The 25,945-nt window shown below is 45.3% G+C and overlaps 1 protein-coding gene across 1 annotated transcript in view; it reads right to left on the reverse strand.

Annotated features, from left to right (window-relative positions):
- Positions 1-17,374, reverse strand: part of CDH1 (cadherin 1) — a 116,380-nt gene extending 99,006 nt beyond the window's left edge. The window contains exon 1 of the mRNA XM_056525951.1: positions 17,309-17,374. The gene's annotated coding sequence lies outside the window, so the exon portion shown is untranslated. The remainder of the gene's footprint in view (positions 1-17,308) is intronic.
- Between the last annotated feature and the right edge of the window lie 8,571 nt (positions 17,375-25,945).

The following is a 25,945-nucleotide window of genomic DNA, read 5'->3' on the forward strand; positions in this document are numbered from 1 at the left end:
ATTTTTCAGTAAAAATGACACCTTCTCTTTATTCTGTAGGTCCATATGATTAAAATGATACCCTACTTATATAGGTTTGATTTTGTCATACTGCTGAAAAAAATCATAACTACATGCAGGAAAATGTATACGTAAAAAATTTTCATTTTCTGACCCCTATAACTTTTTTATTTTTCTGCATATGGGCCAGTATTTGCACAAATTTTTTTGCGCCATGTTCTGAAGTTTTTAGCGGTACCATTTTTGTATTCATCGGACTTTTTGATCATTTTTTATTCATTTTTTCATAATTAAAAAAGTGACCAAAAATACGCTATTTTGGACTTTGGAATTTTTTTTGCGCGTACGCCATTGACCGTGTGGTTTAATTAATTATATATTTTTATAGTTTGGATATTTCCACACCCGACAATACCACATATGTTTATTTTTATTTACACAGTTTTGTTTTGTTTTTTTATGGGAAAAGGGGGGGGGGGGGTGATTCAAACTTTTATTAGGGGAGGGGTTAAATGACCTTTATTAACTTTTTTTTCACTTTTTCTTTGCAGTGTTATAGCTCCCATAGGGGGCTATAACACTGCATACACTGATCTTTTACACTGATCCCTGCCAAGATTACTCAGGCTTGGAGCAATCAAACACTAATCGGACATGATGGAGCAAGGTAAGGGGACCTCCGCTCACGTCCTAGCTGATCAGAACATCGCAATTATATCGCGATAGTCCCGATCAGCCCGACTGAACTGCCGGGAAGCTTTTACTTTTGTTTTGTGCCACTCGCTATTAACCCTTTAGATGCGGTGATCAAAGTTGATCGCTGTGTCTAAAGGGTTAATAGCGCGCGGCACAATGATCGGTCTCCCTCATACAGGGACGGTTTTAGACTAAGTGTGGCCCTGGGCAAAAATGAAAAATGGGGCCCCCAGATTGCGTGACCAAAGATCGCTATGTTGCACCCCCTGAATTGTGCTGCATCTCAGCTAATGTGAGTAAATGAGATTGCGCTGCAAACCACAAATGGCTGTGAATACAACATGAGAAATGTAATAATTCCATCCAGGATTAATTTGTGGCTGCGGTAATTTAGGGATTGCAATGTGACCCCATTTAGTGGAGATCAGCTCCCCCCTTTGCAAGAAGGAAGTGCACGGACAGCTGTGGAACAACAGCAACTTGTAAGGACAAGAAATCCAGAGCAAAACAGCATCATAAAATGTATGGTCACAGGAAACCACAGGGTCACAGAAAGCCATACGTGTTATGATGCTGTTTTAACCTGTTAAGGACATAGGACGTTCTCTAACGTCCCCGCTACCCGGGCTTTCATGCCCAAGGACGTTAGAGAACGTCCTGTTGTATTTCCGATCTCTGCCTCGCGCCGGGCAGAGATCGGAAGCGGATGCCGGCTGAAATGCTTTAGCAGGCATCCAGGGCAAACGCCGAGGGGAGCCATGTAGGCCCCCCATGTCGGCGATCGCCGCAAATCGCTAGGGAAATCGCCCTTGCGATCTGCGGCGATACCGAGCTGATCGGGTCTCTGGGACCCGATCGCCCGGTAATTTTGCATGATCCCGGTTGTCACAGACAGCCAGGACCATGCTGGAGGCTAGGAGCGAGGTGTCAAGCCTGCCACCTCCTCCTATCCCCTGCGATTCGTCGGTTAGCTAACCGACCAATCGCAGGGGGGGGGCGGTTACTTCCTCCCGCCCTGCCCGGTCGCTGGAAGTCCGGAGAGTACAGGAGGAAGACCGGAGGACGCGGCGGGGGACTGGGGAGTGCTGGGGCCCAGCCCTGGTACTTACCTCGTCCCTGAAGACCCGGATCCCGGCGATGAAGACGTCGGCGGCGGCGACAGGTGAGTTCCTCTTCATCCGCAGTCGGGCCCTTTACAGCAATGCACGTCGCCGTTAACCGACATGCATGCTGGGAGTTGTAGTTCGGCAACATCTGGCTCTAAAGATGTTGCCGAACTACTACTTCTAGCATGCCTGAGAATGTTTGGGAGTTGTGGTTTTGCAACAACTGGAGGCACACTGGTTGGGAAACATTGTCTGTTTCCTAACTCAGTGTTTCCCAACCCGTGTGCCTCCAGCTGTTGCAAAACTATAACTACCAGCATGCACTGATAGACTGTGCATGCTGGGAGTTATGGTTTTGCAACAGCTGGAGGTTCCCCCCCCCCCCCCCCCCCGAGAATGTACAGGGTACATTCACATGGGCAGGGGCTTACAGTGAGTATCAGGCTGCAAGTTTGCGATGCAGCAAATTTTGCGCGGCAGCTCAAACTCGCAGCGGGAAACTCGCTGTAATCCCCCGCCCGTGTTACTGTACCCTAAAAACACTACACTACACTAACACAAAATAAAATAAAAAGTAAAAAACACTACATATACACATACCCCTACACAGCCCCCCTCCCCAATAAAAATGAAAAACGTCTGGTACGCCACTGTTTCCAAAATGGAGCCTCCAGCTGTTGCAAAACAACAACTCCCAGTATTGCCGGACAGCCGTTGACTGTCCAAGCATGCTGGGAGTTTTGCAACAGCTGAAGGCACCCTGTTTGGGAACCCCTATGTCCACCCCTATGCAAATCCCTAATTCAGGCCTAAAATGCACATGGCGCTCTCACTTTGGAGCCCTGTCGTATTTCAAGGCAACAGTTTAGGGTCACATATGGGGTATCGCCGTACTCGGGAGAAATTGTGTTACAAATTTTGTGGGGCTTTTTCTCCTTTAACCCCTTATGAAAAGGTGAAGTTGGGGTCTACAACAGCATGTTGGTGTAAAAAAATTAATATTTTACACTAACACGCTGGTGTTGCCCTATACTGTTCATTTTGACAAGAGGTAAAAGGGGAAAAAGCCCCCAAAATTTGTAATGCAACTTCTCCCGACTACGGAGATACCCCATATGTGGGCGCAAAGTGCTCTGGGGGTGCACAACAAGGCCCAGAAGGGAGAGTGCACCATGTACATTTGAGGTGATTTGCACAGGAATGGCTGATTGTTACAGCGGTTTTGACAAACGCAATAAAAAAAAATAAAAATGTGACCCCATTTTTGAAAAACTACACCCCTCACGGAATGTAATGAGGGGTGCAGTGATAATTTACACCCCACTGGTGTCTGACAGATCTTTGGAACAGTGGGCTGTGCAAATTAAAAATTTTGTACAGCCCACTGTTCCAAAGATCTGACAGACACCAGTGGGGGGTAAATGCTCACTGTACCCCTTGTTACGTTCCTCAAGGGGTCTAGTTTCCAAAATGGTATGCCATGTGGGGGTTATTTTGCTGTCCTGGCACCATAGGGACTTCCTAAATGCGACATGCCCCCCGACCAAAATTTGCTCTCCAAAAGCCAAATATGACTCCTTCTCTTCTGAGCATTGTAGTTCGCCCGTAGTGCACTTCAGGTCTACTAATGGGGTACCTTCATACTCAGAAGAGATGGGGTTACAAATTTTGGGGGATCTTTTCTGCTATTAACCCTTGCAAAAATTTGAAATTTGGGGGGAAACATACATTTTAGTGAAACATTTTTTTTACATATGCAAAAGTCGTGAAACCCCTGTGGGGTATTAAGGTTCACTTTACCCCTTGTTACGTTCCCCAAGGGGTCTAGTTTACAAAATGGTATGCCATGTGGGGATTTTTTGCTGTTCTGGTACCATAGGGGCTTCCTAAATGCAACATGCCCCCCAAAAACCATTTCAGAAAAACGTACTCTCCAAAATCCCCTTGTCGCTCCTTCGCTTCTGAGCCCTCTACTGCGCCCGCCGAACAATTTACATAGGTATGTGCTTACTCGAGAGATATTGGGCTACAAATATAAGTATAAATGTTCTCCTTCTACCCCTTGTAAAAATAAAAAAATTGGGTCTACAAGAACATGCGAGTGTAAAAAATGAAGATTGTGAATTTTCTCCTTCACTTTGCTGCCATTCCTGTGAAACACCTAAAGGGTTAAAATGCTGACTGAATGTCATTTTGAATACTTTGGGGGTGCAGTTTTTATAATGGGGTCATTTGTGGGGTATTTCTAATATGAAGACCCTTCAAATCCACTTCAAACCTGAACTGGTCCCTGAAAAATAGTGAGTTTGAAAATTTTGTGAAAAATTGGAAAATTGCTGCTGAACTTTGAAGCCCTCTGGTGTCTTCCAAAAGTAAAATCCCATCAATTTTATGATGCAAACATAAATTAGACATATTGTATATGTGAATAAAACATTTTTTTTATTTGGAATATACATTTTCCTTACAAGCAGAGAGCTTAAAAGTTAGAAAAATGCAAAATTTTAAATTTTTTCATCAAATTTTGTAATTTTTCACTAAGAAACGATGCAAGTATCAACAAAATTTTTACAATAACATAAAGCAGAATATGTCACGAAAAAACAATCTCGGAATCAGAATGATAGGTAAAAGCATCCAAGAGTTATTAATGTTTAAAGTGACAGTGGTCAGATGTTCAAAAAACAATCTGGCCCTAAGGTGTAAAATGGCCTGGTCCTTAAGGGGTTAAAGGTTTAAAGGGGTACTCCAGTGAAAACCTTTTTTCTTTTAAATCAACTGGTGGCAGAAAGTTAAACATATTTGTAAATTACTTCTATTAAAAAAATCTTAATCCTTCCAGTACTTATTAGCTGCTGAATGCTACAGAGGAAATTCCTTTCTTTTTGGAACACTGACATCACAAGCACAGTGCTCTCCGCTGACATCTCTGTCCATTTTAGCAACCATGCATAGCAGATGTATGCTAAGGGCAGCATGGTGGCTCACTGGTTAGCACTGCTGCCTTGCAGTCCTAGGGACTTGGGTTCAAATCCCACTAAGACAACAATAAATAAAGCGTTATTATTATTATAATAACGTCAGCAGAGGAGATAACTGTGGTCGTGATGTCATCAGAGAGCATTCCAAAAAGAAAAGAATTTCCTTTGTAGTATTCAGCAGCTAATACGTACAGGAAGGATTAAGATTTTTTAATAGAAGTAATTTACAAATATGTTTAACTTTCTGCCACCAGTTGATTTAAAAGAAAAAATGTTTTCACCGGAGTACCCCTTTAACCACCTAAAGAGCAAGAACTAATTGGCTCTGGATTTCTCTACGTCTGACCACATTTACTTACATTAGCTGAGATTCAGCACCATTCAAGGAGAACACATGGCGATCTTTGACTGTGCAACTCATTTTTGCCATGTAGCCCTAACGTAATACGGTCACCTTGTTCTTGTAACAGTCACCGCACACAGATAAACAGTGATCTTCTCAATGCTACTCATCAGTAATAGCGCCCACATATACTATAAGGCTATGTTCACAGACAGAATGTCCACACGGAGAATCTCTGCACGGATATTCCACAAACTGTGGGGCAGCAGCATAATGTGCCAGCACTAGGACTGCACAGGAATGCGTCATCTCATAGACAGCTATGCATTCTGTGCGGACTCCACTCAAAGAAAGAATGTGTTCTTTCTTTGTGCAAACACAGAAAATGGAATGCAACACATACAGTGGCAGGGGAGGGATCCGCCACTGGCCAGTGGAGAGCAGGCAGCATTCCTCCACTAAGTATGATGAGGACGTGAGGGGGGGGGGGGTTACTATTAGTGGAGCACTGCCTGCCGCATTCCTCCGAGCGTGGTGACGTCTGTCAGTGGAGCGCAAGCAGCGATCCGCCAGAATACTGAGGACAGGGGAAGGATTGTTTGTGCATTAGGCCCTGAATACTGTATTTTGCGCACAATCGTGGTAAAATCACAGCGCCGCAATTTTACCGCGATTTTGCACAAAATGCAGTATTGTTAGTAAGCTTTTCAGGTGGCCCTGGACAACCATCAATTCAAGTAAGCTAAAGTCACAGTCAAGTCAAGTCAGTCTCTGTCATCTGTCAAGTCAGCGTGGTCTGCATTCAATTGTCCAGTCCTATTACAAGTCCTTAAGGTCTGTGCATCACTGGACACCTCCTTGGGCCCTGGCTGAACTGTATAGACTTTACCAACTGTCTACCTCAGTAAAGCTACCGTTGTCTGTAACTTGGCGTTGGAGTCTTTATTGCCCCCGTGCCTAGCACAGGATCCAGCTGTATACCTTCTGGTGATTATAGGCTAAACCATGCCTTGGTGTCACGAATACAAGGGGTTAATGCCATCTGCCCCTAGGGTAACATCACCCCACCACCACAGCAACATCTGGAGACACCCTGGTTGTACAATACTGCCTTGGAAGGCTTGCAAGGCAGCATTCCCCAACCAATGTACTTCAACTGTTGCAAAACTACAACTCTCAGCATGCACCAACATATTTTGACTGTCTGGGCATGCTGGGAGTTTTAGTTTTGGAACATCTGGAGGCACCCTGGTTGTAGAGCACTTATTTGGAAGGCTTCTAAAGCAGCGATCCCCAACCAATGTACCTCAAGCTGTTGCAAAACTACAACTCTCTGCATGCTCAAACAGATTTTGGCTGTCTGCGCATGCTGGGAGTTGTAGTTTTGCAACACCTGGAGGCACCCTGGTTGTAGAACAATAATTGGGGAATGCTGCCTTAGAAGCCTCCCAAGGCAGTTATCTACAACCAGGGTTCCTCCAGGTGATGCAAAACTACAACTCCCAGCATGCCCAGACCGCCAAAATCTGTTTGAGCATGCTGAGAGTTGTAGTTTTGCAACAGCTTGAGGTACATTGGTTGGGGAATGCTGCCTTACATGCCTATGTACCTCAAGCTGTTGCAAAACTACAACCCTCAGAATGCTCATACAGCCTTTGGCTGTCTGGGCATGCTGGGAATTTTAGTTTTGCAACACCTGGAGGCAACCTGGTTGTGGAACACTGCCTTGGAAGCCTCAGTTTCAATGCAGTGTTTTTCCACCAAGGTGCCTCTAGATGTTGCAAAACTACAACTCCCAGCAGGCCCAGACTGGGCATGCTGAAAGATGTAGTTTTACTACATCTACAGTGAGACATGGCGGTGGGGTGGTGGTGGGTCATATACCTTGCTGTGTCCTGCCAAGCCTGTCCTGTCAGGCCGAGCCCCCTGAATGTAAGCGCCGAATGTCCGCGCCGAGCCTCCCCGCGCTGAGTCTGCACTGCAGCATGCCACGCTCCACTCCTCGGCATGAAACTGAGGGGCGGGCCGGTGTCTTTTGGTGGGCTGCACTCGCGCGCGCTAGAAGCCTCCGGCCCTCCCCGCTAGACCTCCCATGAGCCACCATGCTTTTAAAGCTGCGGTGGCAAATAAAATAAAAAAAAAGTAAAAAATCCGGCCCAAAATTAGACCCGGGGCTATTGGAGGGACATCTGGGTCTAAAGCCCTGTTAGCCCCCCCAAACAACGCCCCTGGTACATAGACTATATAATAAAATGTGGTAAAATCAAATATGGTAAAATATAGTTGCATAAAATTATGATATGATACACACCTGTTTGCCAGCATACCATCATCTATTTCATTGTCTGCAAGCGCAATACCCAACCACATTGGTTTTACTTTGACTTTAAAAAAGCGCTGTAGTCCTCCTATAAGGAGGGCACATTACCCCTACTGCCGGAATCCTCTCACCTACTGAGCCGGACGCACGTCCGTGCCATCCGACAGCTAAGGGAGTCGGCATCTCACCGCAAAGGAAGACAGCAAGTCCCAGCGATATCATCTTCACATCGCAGTATTCATCTGACTCGCAGGTAATTTCCTTCTAGTAGGCCTGGCGAATACCCGTGTCATACCTGCAACGCTCACAACTTGATTCACACTGTGTATTCCAACTTACGGATTTAAAGCGCAACTGACACCAGGATTGGGGCATATAACCTAACCACAGTGTGTGTATGGTGTGTAAAATATATCTGCAGCCTTGCTTTTATCCCTCTAATTATGGCTAATTATTTACCATATTTGATTTTACCCCATTTTATTATATATTGTATGTACTATATCTGTAGCAAGGGCTCTGCTCAGATAATAGGCAGTCATATTTTATCTAAATAAAGCATAATTCATTTTGTACAATCAGCTATACCTTGATGTCTGAATCCTTATACTGTTTTTATTCTTTGATTTTTGGCACTACGGGTATAGTGCAGCTCAGTACCTCGGTATAAGGCATACCATCAATTATAGTGTGTAGGCACCTGAACTCTCAGCTTTTTCTTGATATAAAACACAACCTGAGGATGGGTGCGACACTGTTTTTAGAAGAAAGAAGCTATGTTTTTTTTTTACCACTTTTTTTTTTAAATTCGTTTTATTGAAAAGTAAATAACTGTAGACCACAGGCCCATTAAAGTGAACATGAAGCATATCCACAGTACATAGAAAAGGGTCATGAGACCATACATCAATTTACAGAATGTAAGCGACAGGATACTCCAGGTTACATCACATGGTAAACGTCGAAGTCATAAAACACTACCCAACTGAGGTAGGGAGACTGAAAACAATATAGAACATGAAGGCGAACATTCGCCAAAATTAGCAATCGTATACCATCCCGCGAGGAGCACCAATACTATCACTAGTTAGCGGTACCATCAAATAACCCATGATAAATAATCCCGAAAGGCACCCACGCATCCAAAGAGGTAGAAAGAGAATCGACAAACGTACACAAAAAGAGAACCGAAGGTTAGTAGATACCACAGAGAGCAAGCATAGCATCAATGTATCTTACACTGTCCCAGAGGGAGTCACAGAATACGAGCATTGAGTCAAGGGAGAGGAACACCAACCACCCCACACTGAATAAAATTTACCCGGGCACTTCCTATTTTTGTACACTATGTGTGAGAAAGGCAATGTAGCATTTACCATAGCCTTCCATTGAGTCAGGGTAGGAGAGCCGGGGTCCATCCATTTAAGAGCAATAGCCTTCCTGGCCAAGAACAGAGTTTCCCGCAAAAACGTACGTACGTGATGTGTCCATATCTCTTCATCTAAGATACCAAAAAGGCAGATCAAAGGATCAAGAGATAGGGAAGGTTGGGCTAGAGTAGCTAAAAAAGTGAGCACTGCATGCCAGAAAGCTGCGATATATGGGCAGGCCCAAATCAAATGCCAAAAGTCTGCCCTGGCAGCGCTACAACGATGACAAGCATCGGAGTCTGAACGACCCATTCTATTGAGCCTTAAAGGAGTGATATAACTATAGTGTATAATGTTCAATTGGATCAATTTATTATTCGCCGCCGGGGACACTAACATGTGGGAGGAAAAAATGTCCTCCCATACATCCTTAGTCAAATTAGGGATATGGGATTCCCAATGCCGGACCGCCGGTACTGGAGTGCGGGAGTTCTTGGCCTGAATAAGGTGCGTGTACAGGATGGACACCAGCCCCCTGGGACCCTGTGACTTCAGAACCCCGATAAGGGGAAACGCCGATATCAATGGGCTCCCAATGGGGAACTGGGCATTCAGGGCGTGTCGGAGCTGGAGGTATTTAAAAAAACTGTTTCTGGGAAGAGCATGACTGGATTGCAACTGATCAAATGAACAGAGCACATTGTCACGATAAACATGCCCCAAGGTGAGCACCCCCGCGTTCTGCCAGAAGACTGGGTCCAGAGCATCGCTCACTTGAGGAAGTTGAGGATTATGCCATAGAGGGGTATCCTCAGCGATGTCAGTATATCCATATATCCCCTTAACAGCCCGCCACACCTTTATAGCCAGCTTATGAAGTTGGAGATAAGCTCTACCACCCAGGACAGGACTATCTAGCAACATCCTAAGGGACATCGTCGGGACAGACCTAGCTAGGGACTGTTCGGAGTCCGGCACCACAACCCCAGAGATCCAGTGCCTGATATACCGAAGTTGACCGGCCAAATAATATAAATAAAAATCAGGGAGTGACATTCCCGCCGCCAACTTGGGGCGTTGTAACGTGGTTAGCCGAATTTTAGGTCTATTGGGGCCCCAAATAAATGGTGAAAGAAGGGAGTGAAGAGAATCAAAGAAGTGTCTAGGTACAGGCACTGAGGCATGCTCCAGCGCATAAAGGCACTTAGGTAAGACAATGAGTTTAATAAGATTGATTCGGCCAGCGACCGACAATGGGAGCGTGGTCCACACCCGGAACTTCGCTTTAACATAAGGAAGTAGAGTGAGTATGTTGGCGGACAGGTCAAGCAAAGGATCTCTGTGAATGTGCACCCCCAAGTACTTAAATGAGGAAACCACCGGGAGGCCATTCATTACCGGGGGCCAATCCCTAGACAGAAGCGGCATCACTGCAGACTTAGTCCAGTTGATGAGTAGACCAGAGAAATACCCAAATCGGTCCATGAGTGCCATGACATAAGGTAGCATCAATGTAGGGTCAGAGAGGAATAACACCATATCATCGGCATAGAGGCCTATGCGCTCCTCCCGGCCCCCCGTAGACATACCTCGGAAGCCAGGATCCTGCCGAATGCGGAGGGCGAGGGGCTCCACTGCCACCGCAAACAGAAGCGGGGACAAGGGACACCCCTGACGTGTGCCCCGGCCGAGAGCAAATGGGGAGGAACACACACCATTCACCAGGATCTGGGCCTGCGGGCATCTGTACAGGAGGGACACCCATTTTCTAAAATTAGGACCAAAACCAAATTTAACAAGGGTAGCCTGCAAATAACCCCATTCCACGGAATCAAAGGCCTTGGCGGCGTCCAGCGACGCCAAAGCCCAATCTCCCCCCAGAGCGTTACCCACCTGGACAGCCGCCTGTACCCTACGGATGTTATCGGATGTGGATTTGCCAGGCATAAAGCCGGATTGATCTGGGTGAATTATGGATAGGATTACCTTGTTCAATCGGTTAGCTAAAACTTTCGTAAGCACCTTATAATCCAGATTCAGCAGTGAAATGGGTCTGTAAGAACCGCACTCCACAGGATTTTTATCAGGTTTTAGGAGGACAACTATGGTTGCCTCATACATAGAGGCTGGTAGAATACCATCCTCAAATGCCCGTTCAAACATTGCAAGCAGGGAAGGAAGGAGCATGTCGGAATACCGCAAGTAAATCTCCAGTGGAAGGCCATCAGGGCCCGGAGATTTACCCTTAGTCATGTCCCCCATAGCATCCTGTATCTCCAGTAAGGAGAGGGGGGCCTCCAACATCATCCGATCACTATCCGATAGTACCGGAAAGTCAATACCGTCCAGGTAGGTGTCCAGCTCCTCAGCACAATATTGCACCTGTGAAGAATAAAGATTAGAGTAATATGTGGCAAAGCAACGCGCAATGTCCGCAACCCCCAACAGCTCGGACCCATCCGAGGCCACTATCTTAAGAATCGCAGGGGCAGAAGAGTTCTGCCTGACTATATGTGCTAACAGCTTACTAGATTGATTGCCATGTTCAAAGAAGAATTGTTTTGTGAAAAACAGCTTTCTATTGGCCTTCTCTGAGAGGTGCAACATATATTGCCGCCCCGCATACAGCCATTCAACCTTATTAGCCTCGGATGAGTCCGCAACGTATCGGGCCTCCAACTCCGCACATCGTCCAGCCAGCTCCTCCTCCCGCCTAGACGCTGACTTTTTGAGAAAGGAGATAGTGGAGCGCAAACACCCCCTCAAATACGCTTTCAGTGTCTCCCATACCAGGGTGGGGGAACTCCCAGGGGAATTAGCCTCAAGAAAGACTCGAAGCTGGTCCGGAATACGGTCGCAGGGGCCTATCTGTTCCAGCCAGAAAGGGTGGATTTTCCACCTCCGCGGTGAACCAGGATCTACCATGGAGACATCAAGCATTAGGGGGGAATGGTCTGATATAGCCCGCGGTTCATAGGAAACCGCAGAAACTTGGGGAAGAAGGAGCGGGTTGCCACATGCAAGGTCAATCCTGGACAGCGCATTTCTGCCCAGAGTGTGACAAGAGTATTGCCTAGCCTGAGGGTACCTGGCCCTAAAAATGTCCACCCATCCAACCTCCTCCAGAAACAGCGATAAAGGGCCACCCCCAACTCCCGCCGGGATCCCCCTGGGGCTATGACGATCTAGGGACGGATTCGGTACCATGTTGAAGTCCCCCATACAGAGGACACGGGCAGAGGGATAACTAGCTGCGAATGTAACCGCCTTATGGAGTATATCCATAGAGGCGGGAGGGGGGTTGTATATGAATAAGAAGACAAAAGGCACATTATTTAAAAATGCGTATACAAAGATAAAACGACCCTGTGAATCCTTATGTACTGTAACCGGGTCCCACCTCACTCTCCGACTAACCAGCAGGGAAACCCCCCTTGAGAAGGACGTGTGATAGGAGTGCAAGGACCATTGGACCCAGGGTTTAGAAAACTGACCAGCTCTATCTGGAGTAAGATGTGTCTCCTGCAGTGCCACAATATGAGGCTGATACTTCCTAATATGGGAGAATATCATAGTGCGCTTGCGCGGGGTGCGTGCTCCTCTAACATTCCATGACATTATCTTAATATCAGCCATAAGAAGAGACAACACATAAAACAGCAGGGGGAGAGGTAAAGACAGAGAAGACATACATGCCCCAGCCGGGGTGAGAAATACTGACAGGGATGCGCGGGACCATATATAGACCATAGTACTGAAGTGGCTAGACACAAAACCCTACTAATAGGCGACCTCGCGGGTAGGTATCTTGGAGGCAAAATGAAACCCCAAACTAAGTAGGGGAACAGTAAATAAATCAAACAGTAAACATATTTATACCAGTGTTGCATAAGCATCAGTGGAGCAACAGCTCCATCTAGTGGGGAGAACCTGCTCATACATGCTAACAGTGGAGAACCCTGAGTATGTTCAACAATCAGTAGGAGAATAGTAGTCCAACTGGGACCCGAGAGAAGAAGTGGAGGAGAATACAGGAAGAAAGAAAAGAAAAGAAAAAGAAAAAAACGAGGGGGGGGGGGGGGGAAGGGGAAAAAGGAGGAAGAGAAAGGTAAGGAGAGAGGAAGGAGAGAGGAAGGAGAGAGAGGGGGGACGGGAGGGGGAAGAACAGGGGGTGGAGGGAGGGTCCTACGAAGGAGAGAGGGATAGGGGAAGCAGGAGAGAGAGAGAGGAAATAGAACAGGAGAAACTCATATGATCAACAGTAAATCCCATCCCCTCCTCAAGAGATTGTCCACCCGCCACCCCTACCCCCCCACAAATGGAAAAATTAAAAAAAAAAAAAAAAAAAAAAAAAAAAAAAAAATTTAAATAACCCCAGTAAACAGGAGTCACACAGCAAGGGACAGTCCAGGTAGGCGAGGAACAAAAGGCCTAAGGCACTAAAATGGGGGGGGGGGGGGGTTGTTGGTTAGGAAGGGAGAATGGGAAGGGGGAGGGAAAAGATGGCACATCAGGGAGGGGGGAAGGAGACCTGATAAAGATCGCATACTGGTAGTCCTGCGGCCGACGTCCTCCAAGTCCGTGACTCAAAAAGTAAAAATAATAGAAAAAAAGGGGGGGGGGGAAAAAATGAAAAAAAAAATGGACCAACCCAGGAAAAAGGGACAGGGTGACGTGGAAGGTAGACTGGAGAGGGACAGAGTGAATCCCTTCAGAGGGTCAGGGTAGGGCCCTCATGCAGTCCCGGAGGATCAGTCCTGAATCAGGGCACACAGCAGTCCGAAGTAAGCAACAGGATGGGGGCGAGGGAAGGGAGAGGTAAGGCCTGGGATCATCAGGGAGGCACTAGGTGCATGGGGAGAGTGGAGGGTCTGGGGAGACTAGGCTCCCGGGGAGGGGGGAAGAGGAAGCACAGTACCTTGAGCTCCGCAGAGAGGTCCAGGAGACCGGGGCCATACAGGGGGGTAGAGGTAAGGAGAGGGAGACGGCAGGAGGTCCTGTACCAGCATCTCCATCTCCCCACGTAATTCGGGGTCACCTACAGGATCCGGATCAACGTTGGCGCCGTAGCCAGTCATCCGCATCCTGCGGGGAAGTGAAGAAAATCGCCCGGTCACCATCCACGATTCTCAACCGGGCAGGGTATGCCATGGAATATGGTACCCCTCTCTCTCTCAGCCGCGCCTTGATAGAAGTAAACGAGGCCCTCTTGCGTTGAAGATCAGAGGAGAAGTCCGGGAAAATGGACACCTTTGCGTTCTGCACTATGATCTCCGGCAGCCGCCGGGCAGAGCGGAGGATTAAGTCCCGATCATTGCAGTTGAGAAACCTCGCCAATAGAGGACGAGGAGGTGCACCGGGGATCGGAGGCTTAGATGGTACTCGGTGTGCTCTCTCCACGGCGTAAGCAGCTGAGAATGGGGCATCCGGAAAAAGCTCTTTGATCCAGGACTCCACATAGGCCCCCGGGTTCTGACCCTCCGCCCGCTCAGGAAGACCGATCACTCTAATGTTATTCCGGCGCAGCCGGTTCTCGAGGTCATCATTCTTCTGACGGGCCAGATCCAGCTGCTCCCGGACCTCGCGGAGTGAAGAGGGTAGAGGCTGTACCGTGTCTTCCAAGGTGGAGATGCGCGTCTCAGTCTCCGTCACCCGCTCCCTCAGGGTCTGAAAGTCCTGCCGTAGGAGGCCCACGTCCACCCTGACCTCTTCAAGCTTTCCGGTGAGAGAAGTGCGGCATGTCTGGATCGCCATCAGGAGGGTATCGCTCACCTCTCGAAGGGTAAGGTCAGTAGAATCTGCTCCCTCTTCACGATGTGGAGCCTCTCCTTCCTCCTCAGCCGCTGGTAGAACACGCGCCCCGGCCTGAGCGGCGCCATCTTGCCTGACAGCGCGGGCATAGTCCCGGAGCTTTTCCACGGCCGGTCGATCCCTGTTTCTCGTCGGGTCTTGTTTAGAGGCCATAATGCGGGTCCTCAGCCGAGTCTGTGGGGTCAGGGACTCCAGGATTCACCTCAGGATAAGTTAAATGCAGGTTCTAAGCGGGAGCACTCACAGCGTGCGACCGCTCATCTCAACCGCCAAGCCACGCCCCCCCTTTACCACTTTAATATGGATGCTAAAATGTGGCCTCATTACAGTCATCTGAATTAGCCCTTAGAAATTAACCAAAATACAATGCTTTATTGTCCAAACTCACTTATTACAGTAGAATCTCCCAATAGTGGACACTCACAGGGAATAAAAAAAAGTGTCCGCTATTGAGAGGTGTCCCTTATTGGGAAAAAGGCTCAAAAATGCCCAAATACTAAAATACCCCTGTACCACATAATTTCCCCTTGATCCCTTCTGTGCCGGGGGGGGGGGGGGGGGGGGGGGGACGGGACAGATTGAAAAGTCACAGGGAGTGGTAAAGAGGGGGTGATGAATTTGCACAAAGGGTAATAAAGGAGGAATGAAATAGCATGGAGGAGGATCAAGGGGAAATTATGTGGTACAGTGAGTAATAAAGGGGGGATGATTTGGCAAAGGGGGAATGATGTGGCCGGCAGATGTACAGAAGCAAGAGACCACTGTTTAAACAGCGCTGCTGCAGGGAGGTGGGAGCCTGGGCCCCTTACTGATGTATTGGCTGTACCACTGAATGAATGAATGCGGCCTTGTATACAAGGTAGGGCCGGCACATAAGTCTGGTTGTCCACTACTTGGAGTATTTTGTCCCCAATTGGGCATGTTTTGTCCCATATTTGGAGTGTTTTGTCTCCTATAAGGTGTGTCCCCGTCCGCTAATGGAAATTTCCCCTATTCGGAGGGTGCAAATACATTAAGTCTTATGGGACTCTGCCGGGGAATTAAAAACTGTCCGCTATTGGGAGTTGTCCCCTATTGGGAGATTTCTGCTAACGGAGATTTTACTGTACAAATCAAATACAGAACAAACACTACTGTGACTATTTTGTGTCTTCATTGACTTCTTTGGTGAATTACTGGCAAAAAAAAACTGAGTCTGATTATGTACGCTGTGTTTTTATTTTTGCAGCATCTGACTATCCCTGTGTGGAAAAAATAAAGTTTGTATGAATTGTGTCATTATAGGTTCAGCATGCAGACAGTGTTGTGACTAGTTTTTCAGTAGAAAACTATACAGGGATTAAAAACAGTTGCATGAATTATCCCTACTCTAGAAAGTGGAAGTCATCTTTACCCTGGAGGTGTAAACACTGCAAAACAGCAGACTTTCACTAGGTAATAGAAGAGAGCCACCTAGGGGTCACGGCATTGCTATGTTACCTACACAGTGATAGTGACATCACCAGCCTTTTCATGGCTTTATAACCCCTCTAGGACACACCCCATTTTAATGTTTCCTTCTCACATTTAAAAGACATAGGGGAGATTTATCAAAACCAGTGCAGAGGAAAAGTTGCCCATAGCAAACAATCAGATTGCTTCTTTCATTGTTAACAAGGCCTCTGCAAAATGAAAGAAGCAATCTGATTGGTTGCTATTGGCAACTGGGCAACTTTCCCTTTGCACAGATTTTGATAAATCTCCCCAATAACTCTTATTTTTTTCAACCACAGAGACATATGATGGTTTGTTTTTTGCATGATACCTTTCATTTTACTATAAAATGTACGTTGTGATTGTAATATTTTTTGTGGGGGGAAATTGAAAATAAACAAAACATGATTTTGCTTTTAGGGGGTTTTGTTTTTACGCAGTGTACTTTATCGTAAAGCAGACCTGTTATCTTTATTCGGTAGGTCAATAGGATTAAAATATAAAAATATAAATTATATGTTAACATGCTTTTCTATTATTGTACTTTTTCAACAAAATAAGTACACTTAAATGGGCCCTGACGGATTCATAAACTTTTTATATGTAGTACATTTTGGAAAAACATTAATCTTTCTCATATATTTCATGAAAAAATAATCTCCTTTTTATAGAAATCATGGTATTTGTAAGTAAACTATGGAAACTAGACCTATAAAAAAATACATGTTCAGAATATGCATGACCTAGTAACATATAAGCATTTGTTTCTGTCATATGACAGGTATGCCCTAAAGTTGTCCTATTCTGACACCTATAACTTTTTTTCTCTACATATATAAGGCTGTAATGATGGATGTTTTTTACCCCAGTTTTCTCAGTAACATTTTTATTTTGATGGTATTTTTTGATTGTTTTTTATAATATTTTTCTGACACGATCAGACAAAAAAGCTGCAATTCTGGCATTTATTTATTTTTACGTTTCAGCGGTTTACCGTGCAGAATCATAAACATATTTTAAAAGTTTGTACACTTCTATATGCAATAAGTACTATACGCGATCTTCTTTGCCATTCTGCCGCCAAAGGAGATTAGCTCCCATTTGCACATATTGAACCCCCCAATCGCACACCCCAGCCCAGCAGCAACTCAATTTCCATATAGATGCAGTGATTGGCATTGATGACGCCATTAGCAGTGTTCACTTACCTGTTATAAAGCTAAATAGCTGCGCCGTAAACACACAGGCTCAGATTTATCAAACTGAGTGAGAGAAAATGTGGAGTGATTTTTCCACAGCCACCAATCACAGCTCAGCTAACGAGCTCTGGTAAAGTGAAACCTGAGCTGTGATTGGTTGCTATGGGAAAATCACTCCACTTTTTCTCTCACACAGTTTGATAAATCTGGGCCTGTGTGCTGTGCATGAAGTAGCCTGCTGCAGCACCATACATTTATGGCACATATCCAGGGCCGGCTTTAGGGGTGTGCGAGCTGAGCAACAGGGGCGCCGGGCGCCACATCCTATGGCAAGGTCCAGCAAAAAACATTGACCAACTGGTGAAAGATATTAATGATAATGATTGGGGAATTTCACTAACCCCCCAACTACTCCTCAGAAGATCGAGTTTCTTGACCTAGAAATCACCCATAAGAAAGGTGAAATACTCACGTCAACCTACTTCAAAACTGTGGATTCGAACAGTTATATTTCATTCCACAGCGGCCATTACAAGAAGTGGTGAGAAAACACCCACTTTGGACAGTACAAAAGGGTAGGACAAAATTGCACGGAAGGCAGCACCTTTATCACCCAAGACAGAACCCTAGAGGAGCGCTTCCGTGCCAAAGGGTACCCTCGGTCCTTAGTGAAAAACGCATACCTGAAAACAAAAAACCTGACACAAGAAGAATGGCTAGACAAAAAATGGGAGACATCAGTCCAGATGAATAAGACTGAAAAAGAAAAAGTGAACCCCTTTGGTTTCAATTTCATTACCAGCAGGGCAGCACGCCATAAGAGAAATACTCCAGAAACACTGGCACATTATCCGGTCAGATCCATATTTAAAAGACATAATTTCAAAGGTGCCAAAAGTAACTTTCCTCAGAGTTGAAACTCTGAGAGGTATGACCACTCCTAGTAAACTCAGGCGCCATACCAGTAAACATAATCATGATGTGACCACAAAGAAAGGAGCATACAGATGAAATACACCCAAATGCATGTGCTGGAAAACCATCTCTAATGGAAAGACAACATTCACAAGCACCAACCCAGGAAAATCCTTTCAAATAAAAAAAAACATCTTACGTGCCAATCAAAGTACATAGTGTATATGATAGAATGCAAGAGTCAAAAACAATATGTGGGCAGAACAACGCAACCACTACATACAAGACTGAACCAGCACCGGGCCAACATCAAAAAAAGGTTACCAACTCCACGGCCTCTCACACCACTGCAGTAGATACCATCCTGGTGACAGCAACCCCATATCCATCACTCCTATCGATCAAGTCACAGGACACCTGAACAACAGGTTCAAAGCCTTGATTAAAAAATAAATATTCTGGATCTACAGCCTGGAGTCCTTGCAACCACACGGTTTCAACGAGATCATAAACTAATATAGTAAAGCCCAGCTATCGCCGCCACCAATAATACTATTATCCAGTTCTTCACCAATAGCCACCCGCTGCCCCGCTACATACACACTACATCTTTAAAACTGTATCCCAGCATATTGTTAGCATATTAATACCTTCTTCATACCGCAATATCCTTCTATATATATGCATAGTGTAAAACATTGTGCACACTTGTACATATACATATATTTGTGTGTGCACAAAATAGTGTGTGCCAACAAGGGTACACAGTGTAGCTCACATGATGCCTATATAATATAAAAACCACGCTACTATGTTGCATATAAATTACAGGCTTTTCATATATAACGGGGGTATGGAACAACATTTCCCCATATCCCTATCCCCCCAGTGGTGTAGCTAGCCGAGCCTCCCCTCTTCAACATTGCATGTTCTAGAAATATCATTAAGCAGGGTGTCCAATACCCTTCACCAGGCCCGTCGCTACAGGACAGGCAAGCCTAGCAATTGCTTGGGGCCCCGAGCTGGCTGGGGGGCCCCCGAGCACAGCCAGTGCTTGCCCGTCCTGTAGCGAAGGGGTAATTCCCCCCATCACCAGGGCCGGATTAATAATCATGCTCTTGGAGTTTGTGCTCCGGGCCCCAGGCACCCAGTCAAACAAGAGGGCCCCTGAATGTCTGACTTTTTTTTTTTTTTAAATAAACTCATTTGCAGCTTTGGAGTTAGTCTCACCTCACCACAATCATGCTCCCCCCACCCCTGCTGCACTTGGCATCTTCCCTCAGCCCAGACTCTTCTCTCAGGCTTCAGCCGTCAGAGCAGAAGGAGCGAGAGGGGGGAGGAGAGAGCTGTCAGGAGACTGCAGAGGCTGTACAACATGGGGCCTGACTACAGTAGGTGTCCCTGCATGTATATATGTGTATAAGCAGGTGTGTGTAGATATATATGTGTGTGTACATATGTGTATGTCTATGTACTGTGCCTATGTGTGTGTTACTACTGTGGAAGACTATATGTAAAGTGCATGTGTGTATCTATATCAGTGTTTCCCAACCAGGGTGCCTCCAGTTGTTGCAAAACTACAACTCCCAGCATGCCCGGACAGCCAAAGGCTGTCTGGGCATGCTGGGAGTTGTAGTTTTGCAACCTCTGTAGGCATCCTTGTTGGGAAACACTGATCTATTCTATCTGTGTGTGTATGAAGCATGTATAGTATGTAATGTGTACAGTATGTGTGTGTGTATGATGCATGTACAGTATGTAATGTGTACAGTGTGTGTGTGTGTATGAAGCATGCATGTACAGTATGTAATGTGTACAGTGTGTTGTGTGTGTATGAAGCATGTACAGTATGTAATGTGTACAGTATGTGTGTGTGTATGATGCATGTACAGTATGTAATGTGTACAGTATGTGTGTGTGTGTATGATTCATGTACAGTATGTAATGTGTAGTGTGTTGTGTGTATGAAGCATGCATGTACAGTATGTTATGTGTACAGTATGTGTGTATGATGCATGTACAGTATGTAATGTGTACAGTGTATGTGTGTGTATGATGCATGTACAGTATGTAATGTGTACAGTGTGTTGTGTGTATGAAGCATGTACAGTATGTAATGTGTACAGTGTGTTGTGTGTATGATGCATGTACAGTATGTAATGTGTAGTGTGTGTGTATGATGCATGTACAGTATGTAATGTGTACATTATGTAATGTATACAGTGTTTTGTGTGTATGATGCATGTACAGTATGTAATGTGTACAGTGTGTGTGTATGATGCATGTACAGTATGTAATGTGTACAGTATGTGTGTATGAAGCATGCATGTACAGTATGTAATGTGTACAGTGTGTTGTGTGTGTATGAAGCATGCATGTACAGTATGTAATGTGTATTGTGTGTGTATATAATGCATGCAGTGGCGGATCCAGGGGGGGGGGGGGGGAACGGGCCCAGCTGTCAGCATCCACTTCTAGACACTGGCCCACCAAGTCATCCATATTTATTGTATAACCATAAAATGTTGTCATGTTATAGCTCAGTAGCTTCATTGTTACACTGGTGGCTGTTACATTGTAACTCTTCCCCCCAACTCTCCCACAAAAAAGCACAGGACAAAGGTATTAAGGCACAGCCAGGCTTGTCTAAATCCACCATACCCAGAGCTTCTTTCTCCAACATCTGCCATGGGAACAGGACACATAATTCTAAATTTCCTGTCAAAATTCAGTCTGTTCCACCATCTAACAGTGTATTGTTGCCTTAAAGGGGTACTCCGGTGAAATTTTTTTTTTTTTTAATTAGGTGGTGCCAAAAAGAAAGCACATAGCAGATTTTGCTACCCATTGAAGTCAATAGGCAGCAGAATCTACAGCAGCAAATCTGCAGCAAAAATATGCACTTGTGAACTTATCTCTAAGGTGAATTTGCAGTGGTGAGGAATAGAATAGCAGTGTTCAAGTAAACAGCTGATATGAAAAGTTCTATATCTTGGAATTTTGTGAAGCAATACTGGGAGGATAAAACATCATGAAATAAGGGATATGTGGACTAAGAAAATGACACCTGAAATAAAGGTTTAGTTTATGGTTTATGAGGATTACATTAATTACCTAATCAATATTATGTATTAATTACATAATCATCATTCACTGCCTATAAATTTGGGGAAAAAGGTGGTGTGAGGGGGAAGCTAAATATTAATAATGGTATAGATCTATGGCAGGGGTACTCAACTATTTTTAGTGAGGGTCCGCTTATCCAGGTCTGCCATCCGATGAAGGTCCGAGCTGAACGCTAAGGCTGGGTTCATACCTAGCGGCCTCAGTGCCATGAAGGAAAGAGCAAACGAGTGATTGAAGTGATTGAATACTGCCACACACTGTACCCCTGAATCCAATACTGCTGCACACTGTACCACTGAATAAAATAATGCCACACACTGGGCCCCTGGTATATTACTGCCACACGCTGCACCCCTGAAAATAATTCTGCCACACACTGTACCCCCTGAATATAATACTGCAACACACTGTACCCCTGAATATAATACTGCTGCACACTGTACCACTGAATATAATAATGCCACACACTGGGCCCCTGGTATATTACTGCCACACGCTGTACCCCTGAAAATTATTCTGCCACACATTGTACCCCTGAAAATTATTCTGCCACACACTGTACCCCCTGAATATAATACTGCAACACACTGGGCCCCTGGTATATTACTGCCACTCACTGTACCCCTGAAAAAAATTCTGCCACACACTGTACCCCCTGAATATAATACTGCAACACACTGTACCCCTGAATATAATACTGCTGCACACTGTACCACTGAATATAATAATGCCACACACTGGGCCCCTGGTATATTACTGCCACACGCTGTACCCCTGAAAATTATTCTGCCACACACTGTACCCCCTGAATATAATACTGCAACACACTGTGCCCCTGGTATATTACTACCACACACTGGGCCCCTGGTATATTACTGCCACTCACTGTACCCCCCCCAATTAATTATCAGCCTTGCGCTGTCCCCCATCCTCCTGCTTGTTGCAGCCTCCGGCGCTGACACTCTATACCAGTGGTCTTCAACCTGCGGACCTCCAGATGTTGCAAAACTACAACTCTCAGCATGCATGCTGGGAGTTGTAGTTTTGCAACATCTGGAGGTCGGCAGGTTGAAGACCATTGCCCTATACTGTGTGGTATCCCTACGCCCGGGCTGCAAAAAATAAACAAAAAAAACCTTTCTTACCTCCCGTTGGTCAGGTACCGGCCTCATCTTCCTCCAAGGGGATGGAATGTCGGACATCCGTCAGCCTATCACCGGCCGCAGCGATGTTCCGCCTCGGCCGCTGATAGGCTGAGCCCACTGTCATGTAAGAAGCCGTCTAGAGCTCCTTAAAAGACAGTGGGCTCAGCCTATCAGCAGCCGAGGCAGAACATTGCTGCTGCCAGTGATAGGCTGACGACTGTCCGACGTTCCCGTCCCCAGCGTAAGGCAGACGTCGGAACATGCCGTTAGTTTATTTTGTTTACCTCGTGTCAGCGGCCGCAACAAACTGCACGAGGAGAGAAGCGCTAGCGGATGACATGCGAGTATTTAACCAGATGGGGGCAGCGCTGGGCTGATAATTGGGGGGGAGGCAAGCAGAACAGCGCAGCACTGGGCTGATATTTTTGGGGGATGGGCAGGGAGGAGGAAATACCGTTATATACCGTGGAACCGCCGAAAGTTACAAAAAATACTGTGATACACACATTTGGCGATACCGCCCAGCTCTACTTCCTATAACCATCAATAAGCTTCTTACACCTCTCAGCCGGAATGTTGGACAACTCTTCATTTGCAAACTGCTCCAGGTCTCTCTTATTGGAAGGGCGCCTTTTCCCAACAGAAATTTTAAGATCTCTTCACAGGTGTTCAATGGGATTTAGATCTGGACTCATTGCTGACCACTTTAGAACTCTCCAGCACTCTGTTGCAATCCATTTCTGGGTGCTTGACTTGTTTGGTGTCATAGTCCTGCTGTAAGACCCAAGATCTCGGACGCAAACCCAGCTTTCTGACACTGGGCTGTAGAGTGTGACCCAAAATCCGTTTGTAATCCTCAGATTTCATGATTCCTTGCACACATTCAAGGCACCCAGTGCCAGAGGCAGCAAAACTACCCCAAAACATAATTGAACCTCCACCATATTTTACTGTATTCTTTTCTTTGTAGGCCTCATTCCGTTTTTGGTAAACCGTAGAATGATGTAAGTTATCAAAAAGCTCTATATTGGTCTCATCTGTCCACAAGACGTTTTCCCAGAAGGCTTTTGGCAAAATGTAGTCTTGCTTTTTTTTATGTCTGTGTGAGCAGTGGGGTCCTCCTGAAATAGTTTGCACTGACACTGATGTTCCCTGAGCCTGTAGGACAGCTTGAATATCTTTGTAACTTGTTTGGGGCTGCTTATCCACCATCCGGAGTATCCTGTGTTAACACCTTTCCTAAGTTTTTCTCTTCCGTCCATGCCCAGGAAGATTAGCTACAGTGCCAAGGGTTGCAAACTTCTTGACAATGTTTTGCACATTGTAGACAAATCTAGATCTCTGGATATGTACTTGTTACCATGAGCTTGTTGTCCATTCTCTTTCTGTTGTCCATGCTTAGTGTGGCAGACACACAATGAAAAGACTAAGTAAACTTTTCTCCTTTTTATCTGCTTTCAGGTGTGATATTTTATCCACACCTGTTACTTGTCCCAGGTGAGTTAAAGAAGCATCACATGCTTGAAACAATCTTATTTTTCCACAATTTTGAAAGGGTGGCCATTTTTTTTTGGGGGGGGGTTGGTATGACATTATGTCCAGTTTGCTTTTTCCTCCATTTTTGGTTTAGTTCCAATACACAAAGGGAACATACATATGTGTAGCAAAACATGTTACTGTAATCCTTTTCTGTGAGAAACCCTTCATTTTCTTGAAACATTTCTATAGTACCATCATTTACATCCATGACTTTTATTAAAACTTTTTTTGAGTAGTTGATAGGGAAGGTGTTAATTCACATTTATATTTTACTATTTTTACTGTAGATTGCATACACTGATCAATGCTATGCCACAGCATAGTGATTAGTATTATCAGCACTCCTTTACTAATTCCTGCCATGGCTGGCAACAGGTGATCCCAATCAACATCCCTGAACTAATTGGCAGTTAACTTCAGGACTTTTAGACATTGCGATCAACTTTAACCGCAGCATCAAAAGTTAATACAGGTACCAGCTATGATGTAAGCTCAGCAGTTGAGCCCACGGCATAGTTCGGGCACTGAGTGTGCAGGTGGCTTACACACACACAACATAAAATTATATTATCTCAGCCCATAGACTATTGTCATTTTTTTTGAGCACCAATACCCTAGTTCACTAAGTAAAAAGTTTAACAAGGGGACTATGTTTCACAAATCAATAAACCTAAATCTCCTTAGTTGTGAGCTGCACTTTCTATTTCACTTTTAATAAAATGTATGTCACTGTAGGATATCTTTGTGTGGCTGTGTGCAGTCATTGCTTCAGCTTTTTTTGGAGTGTTTTTGGTTTACTTGCTCAAAAATGGTGCATAGGCTTTAATAAGTTTTGCACAAATAAACTCCAAGAACTTGCTGTAGGCAAACCCTTTTCTATGGCAAGGCAGAAGTGGTAAAAATGTGCAGATTTTTTAGAACATTTGAATACTGTGCCTTTTTCAAGAAGGAGCACATGGCAGATATCTTCCACTGGAATATCAATTCACTGGAAGTTTTGCAGTGGGGAGAGACTTATCAAAACTTGTGCAGCAGAAAAATTGCCCAGTTGCCCATAGCAACCAGTCAGATATTTCATTTGCCTCTAAAAATGAAAAGGTGCAAGCTGACTGGTTGCCTGAGCAACAGCACCATTCTTCCTCAGCACAGGTTTTGATAAGTCTGCCCCAGTGTCTTTAAAAAGGAGTATCCCAGCATCTAAGCTTTTATCCCCTAGCCAGATGATAGGGGATAAAATGTGTGATTGCTGGGACCACCACCCGACCGTGCTGCAGGATTGTGTCTCCAGTGTCTGAAACCTCTGGGCTTTTAAGACTGGAGACTTATCACGCCCCCACCATTCGTGTCTATGGGAGAGGGCATGACAGTCGTTACACCCCCTCCCATAGACAGCCCTGCATACAATGCTGGGGGTCCCAGTGAAGGAGGGCCCCAGAACATCCTCTGGACTGGGGATAAAATCTTAGATCCTGGAATACCCCTTTAAATTGTGCAAAATTTTTGTACCAAGTTACAACCAAAAAATGTTAGGAAGCAAATATAAAAAAAAAAAAAAATCCCATTGTTCTTTGGAAAAACGTGTCATTCAGTGCACTTTGCTGACTTAAACCCACCACCAAACCAGACTCCTTCACTACATTAGTCTATGGTGACTGAAGTTTGGGCAACAGGCAGGTAAGTGAGGCATGTTGCCATTCACTTAATCTGACCGTAACTTATCCAGACATGACAAATTTAAATTGCACTGGGTCTTAGGACTTTGACCTAATGTGATCTAAACTTTTGACATGTCTGAACACCAAAGGTTTTTACAAGTGACTAATTAGAGGAACAGCGCCACTATTTAAACTTTGTATCCTACATGTAATTAACTGGACGATGACGACAACTAGAAATAGACATGCATAGATCATTCAGCTAT

Source organism: Hyla sarda, chromosome 6 (genome assembly GCF_029499605.1).
Source record: "Hyla sarda isolate aHylSar1 chromosome 6, aHylSar1.hap1, whole genome shotgun sequence".
NCBI classification, from domain to species: Eukaryota; Metazoa; Chordata; class Amphibia; order Anura; family Hylidae; genus Hyla; species Hyla sarda.